The sequence below is a fragment of the Hemibagrus wyckioides genome, linkage group LG27 (genome assembly GCF_019097595.1).
Source record: "Hemibagrus wyckioides isolate EC202008001 linkage group LG27, SWU_Hwy_1.0, whole genome shotgun sequence".
Classification (NCBI taxonomy): domain Eukaryota; kingdom Metazoa; phylum Chordata; class Actinopteri; order Siluriformes; family Bagridae; genus Hemibagrus; species Hemibagrus wyckioides.
The window spans coordinates 934,637-940,000 of record NC_080736.1 but is presented as its reverse complement, the minus strand read 5'-3'; the positions used below and the strand labels follow the sequence as shown (position 1 = coordinate 940,000).

The 5,364-nt window shown below is 38.2% G+C and overlaps 1 long non-coding RNA gene across 1 annotated transcript; it reads right to left on the bottom strand.

The window, feature by feature from the left end:
- Window positions 1-390: 390 nt before the first annotated feature.
- LOC131347903 (uncharacterized) lies at window positions 391-4,368 on the bottom strand. The gene is made up of 3 exons (XR_009203849.1): window positions 4,262-4,368; window positions 1,368-1,473; window positions 391-1,136 (listed from the first exon to the last, which is right to left on the bottom strand). It is a non-coding gene; the product is annotated as an uncharacterized LOC131347903 (long non-coding RNA).
- Window positions 4,369-5,364: the final 996 nt, after the last annotated feature.

Here is a 5,364-nt window from a genome sequence, read left to right as displayed (position 1 = left end):
AACTTTAAATCTTTTAAAGAAAATAACAAACATATATATTTATCTTTATAAGAAAATGGAGTTCATTCAGCTCTACTGTGAGGAAGGACGTTCATATGGTCAGTGTGATGTTGGATATACTGATAGTGTATCATGGAGTAAAGATTAGTTTATCTCTAAAAACACACCTGAAGAATGCAGGAATGTTCTGAAGACCAAACTATTCCAGATTAAAGGATGTAAGGAGCGCTATAAGAGCAGAGCTGTGTTCATACACACACCAATCCACTTTCTACTGCTGCAGCTACTGCTGGACTTCCTGAGTGACCCATGTCTCGTCCAATCAGAGGGAAGAATTCCATTCACACGCTATACCTACCTTTTCCACTCTGTCTGAATCATCCTTGTGTTACAAGATCTGTTATTGTGTTTTGTAATTTTTACATTTTAATATTTTATAGAATTGGCCTCCTGGTGGTCCAGTGGCAGGATCCCGCGTTCTCATTGCTGTGGCCCAGGTTCGATTCCCAGGCAGTGCGCCACCCCAGCCACTGAAGAATTAACTCTTGGTGCTGGTCCCAAGCTTGGATAAAAATGGGAGGGTTGCGACAGGAAGGGCATCAGGCATAAAACCTGTGCCAAATCATGCGGATCAAATGATCCACCAAAAACAGCGGACCCTTCCATTGCACAGGACAAACGCTAAGAAAAATATAGATATATTTTGTAGAATTAATATTCCTTCATGACACAGTGTTCAGTATTCACAGAGTTTAGTATTCAGTACTGTAGAGGTTTATGCAACTATTTTTTTAATCCAAATAATTACTTACTTAAATATACTGTCTGTTTATTAAAGCATTATAATTCTATGGAGAAGATTACAACCATCTAAAATGCAACAGAGAAAGCAAAGTGTTAAAAATGTGGGACTGACGAGATTAAGAAAGAAAGTTGTGTGATGCAGCCCTGTTTTCCAGGTTCCTGTCACATTCCACAGAACACTAAAGCAATGCTGGATGAAGTTACTCCTCTCCAGAAGCTGAAACACAGGGAAACACCGTCTGAAAGCTGATTGGCTAATGGCGGTCATGTTTGTTTTTTTGTTGTTTTTTAATAATCCAGAAATCCATATCCATGATCCACCATTTTTGTTCCTGTGAAAAAGAAAACCTATGAAATGTGTAATAATAATAATAATAATAATAATAATACAATGCTTATTATTACATGAAGTTAATTAAATATTATCTGCATTAAACTGGTGTCTGCCATTTTGTTTCCTGTAGAAAACAGTTTCTCTAAATGCATTAGGAGCTTTATAAATGTCTGAGTCCCAGTGTGAGATAAATAAGATTAAACAGCAGGTTCAGGATAACAGCACTGACCCAGCCTCCAGTCCATAAGCCCAGGGTCACAGGGTCACGTCTCAGAGTGCTGCAGGCTCGGATATCACTCATCCTCTCTGTCCTCTGCCACGGCCTCAGCGAAAAACTTCCAAATCCCCAAATCATGATGGAAAAAACAACCCCAGCGTGTTATGAAACTTTTTCACGTTTGGGAAATAGATAAGTTTCCCAGATCTTTTTCGTGACAAATGTTTGACTCAACACTGAAACGGTTCTGTCTGAAACCTTCATTTTTCAAAACTCCTTTACAGGAGTGTTTCACTAGAAAGACAGTGTAGAGTACGGTGTAGAGTATGGTGTAGAGTTTGGTGTAGAGTATGATGTAGTGTATAGTGTAGGGTACAGTGTAGAGTATGATGTTGTGTATGGTGTAGAGTTTAGTGTAGAGTATGGTGTAGTGTATGGTGTAGAGTATGACGTTGTGTATGGTGTAGAGTTTAGTGTAGAGTATGGTGTAGTGTATGGTGTAGAGTATGATGTTGTGTATGGTGTAGAGTTTAGTGTAGAGTATGGTGTAGTGTATGGTGTAGAGTTTAGTGTAGAGTATGGTGTAGGGTACAGTGTAGAGTATGATGTAGTGTATGGTGTAGAGTTTAGTGTAGAGTATGGTGTAGTGTATGGTGTAGAGTTTAGTGTAGAGTATGGTGTAGTGTATGGTGTAGAGTTTAGTGTAGAGTATGATGTAGTGTATGGTGTAGAGTATGATGTCGTGTATGGTGTAGCGTTTAGTATAGAGTATGGTGTAGTGTATGGTGTAGAGTTTAGTGTAGAGTATGATGTAGTGTATGGTGTAGAGTTTAGTGTAGAGTATGATGTAGTGTATAGTGTAGAGTTTAGTGTAGAGTATGATGTAGTGTATGGTGTAGAGTTTAGTGTAGAGTATGATGTAGTGTATGGTGTAGAGTATGATGTTGTGTATGGTGTAGAGTTTAGTATAGAGTATGGTGTAGTGTATGGTGTAGAGTTTAGTGTAGAGTATGATGTAGTGTATGGTGTAGAGTTTAGTGTAGAGTATGATGTAGTGTATAGTGTAGAGTTTAGTGTAGAGTATGATGTAGTGTATAGTGTAGGGTACAGTGTAGAGTATGATGTAGTGTATAGTGTAGGGTACAGTGTAGAGTATGATGTAGTGTATAGTGTAGGGTACAGTGTAGAGTATGATGTAGTGTATGGTGTAAAGTTTAGTGTAGAGTATGATGTAGTGTATGGTGTAGAGTTTAGTGTAGAGTATGATGTAGTGTATGGTGTAGAGTATGATGTTGTGTATGGTGTAGAGTTTAGTATAGAGTATGGTGTAGTGTATGGTGTAGAGTTTAGTGTAGAGTATGATGTAGTGTATGGTGTAGAGTTTAGTGTAGAGTATGATGTAGTGTATGGTGTAGAGTATGATGTTGTGTATGGTGTAGAGTTTAGTATAGAGTATGGTGTAGTGTATGGTGTAGAGTTTAGTGTAGAGTATGATGTAGTGTATGGTGTAGAGTTTAGTGTAGAGTATGATGTAGTGTATAGTGTAGAGTTTAGTGTAGAGTATGATGTAGTGTATAGTGTAGGGTACAGTGTAGAGTATGATGTAGTGTATAGTGTAGGGTACAGTGTAGAGTATGATGTAGTGTATAGTGTAGGGTACAGTGTAGAGTATGATGTAGTGTATGGTGTAAAGTTTAGTGTAGAGTATGATGTAGTGTATGGTGTAGAGTTTAGTGTAGAGTATGATGTAGTGTATGGTGTAGAGTATGATGTTGTGTATGGTGTAGAGTTTAGTATAGAGTATGGTGTAGTGTATGGTGTAGAGTTTAGTGTAGAGTATGATGTAGTGTATGGTGTAGAGTTTAGTGTAGAGTATGATGTAGTGTATAGTGTAGAGTTTAGTGTAGAGTATGATGTAGTGTATAGTGTAGGGTACAGTGTAGAGTATGATGTAGTGTACAGTGTAGAGTATGATGTAGTGTATGGTGTAAAGTTTAGTGTAGAGTATGATGTAGTGTATGGTGTAGAGTTTAGTGTAGAGTATGGTGTAGAGTTTAGTGTAGTGTATGGTGTAGAGTTTGGTGTAGTGTAAGGTGTAGAGTTTGGTGTAGAGTATGGTGTAGAGTATGGTGTAGAGTTTGGTGTAGAGTACAGTCGAGAGTATGATGTAGTGTATGGTGTAGAGTTTGGTGTAGAGTACAGTCGAGAGTATGGTGTAGTGTATGGTGTAGAGTTTGGTGTAGAGTACAGTGTAGAGTTTGGTGTAGAGTACAGTGTAGAGTACAGTGTAGAGTTTGGTGTAGAGTACAGTGTAGAGTTTGGTGTAGAATACAGTGTAGAGTTTGGTGTAGAATACAGTGTAGAGTATGGGGTGATATCTGCAGTGTTGTGTAGTGTTCATAAGACACAATTATACCACTTTAATCCAAACACAAGAGAAACACAGAGACGTAACTCTGCTGTGTGTGGAAGGAGATTCTGTACACTTCAGTATTTTCTACACTTCAGTATTTTGAACATGTAAGTATTTCTACCTCTTCAGTACTTCCACTGAGATTAGTTTCAGTAGTTGTCTTTCAGTATATTTAATTATTTAGTTCATTTTGGTGTTCTGTACATTTAAATATTGAAGAAAGTTCGGTATTTTCAACACTTCAGTGTTTTCTACAGTTCAGTATTTTGAAGATGTAGATATTTCTACCTCTTCAGTACTTCCACTGAGTTTTTTACTACACAGTTCAGTAGTTTCTCCACTCCATCTTTCAGTAGATATCAGTATTTCATTCATTTCAGTATTCTGTACCTTTAAATATTTAAGAAAGTTCAGTATTTTGCATGTTTCAGTATTTCCTACACTTCAGTATTCCATTATTTTTCAGAATAAAAAATAAAACTCGAACACTCACCTCAGAGCAGTTGTGGTTTTCTGAAGCCCTTCAGCAGATCCACCAGAGCCAGATGTTTCCTGAAGGTCTGGTGGAGCTGCTCTGTGAGAGAGGAACGTGTGGAGGTGTTTAAAACAGACGGAGGTTTATATCTCTTTAGCGTTATATTAAAGCATCAGATAAATTTACAGCAGAGTGAAGAGCTTTACATCACTTTTTATTCCTTCGTCCATCACGAATCATTTCATCTATTTCATCTTTCCTTTAGACTTTTGGTTTATTTATTACTTCATTTATTTTTTTGTAACCTGACACGGTTGTAAATAACCCCTCTCCCTGCACCACCTTTAAATAAATGAAAAATAAGAGGTGTGAATGTGATGAAATACGACGCGTCTCTCCGTCTCGGCTCGCCTATCGATCCCACGGCTTGAGAAATCCTCTGTTTGTTTGTTCTTCCCACATCATCACAGGAACATTAGGCGTCTCAGTCATTGCCTTGTACTTCATTTCCAAATCTAATCAATGCCAATTGGATTAGAACGCTAAATAAATATAAATAGAAATAAATATATATTATAAACCCCATGGGAGCGTGATGCATCACTCACCATCAAACCCCAGACGCTCGCAATTATTCACAGCAGACACTGTGTTTCTATCGACTGACTGAGCCCAGGAATATCATCACTAGCTGCTGATCTGTGTGTGTGTGTGTGTGTGTCATTGAAATATCATCACTAGCTGGTGGTGAGTGTGTGTCAGTGTATGGTGTGTGTTTCTGAAGTGTTGTATGTGTGTGTCAGTGTGTTGTGTGTATATCAGTGTGTTGTGTGTGTCAGTCTGTTGTGTATGTGTCAGTGTGTGTTTTAGTGTTGTGTGTGTCAGTGTGTGTATCAGTGTGTTGTGTATGTGTCAGTGTATGGTGTGTGTCAGTGTGTATGTGTGTGTATCACTGTATTGTGTATGTTAGTGTGTTGTGTGTGTGGTGTGTATCAGTGTGTTGTGTGTGTGTATCAGTGTGTTGTGTGTGTCAGTGTGTTGTGTATGTGTCAGTGTGTGTGTATCAGTGTATTGTGTATGTCAGTGTGTTGTGTGTGTGTGTGTGTGGTGTGTATCAGTGT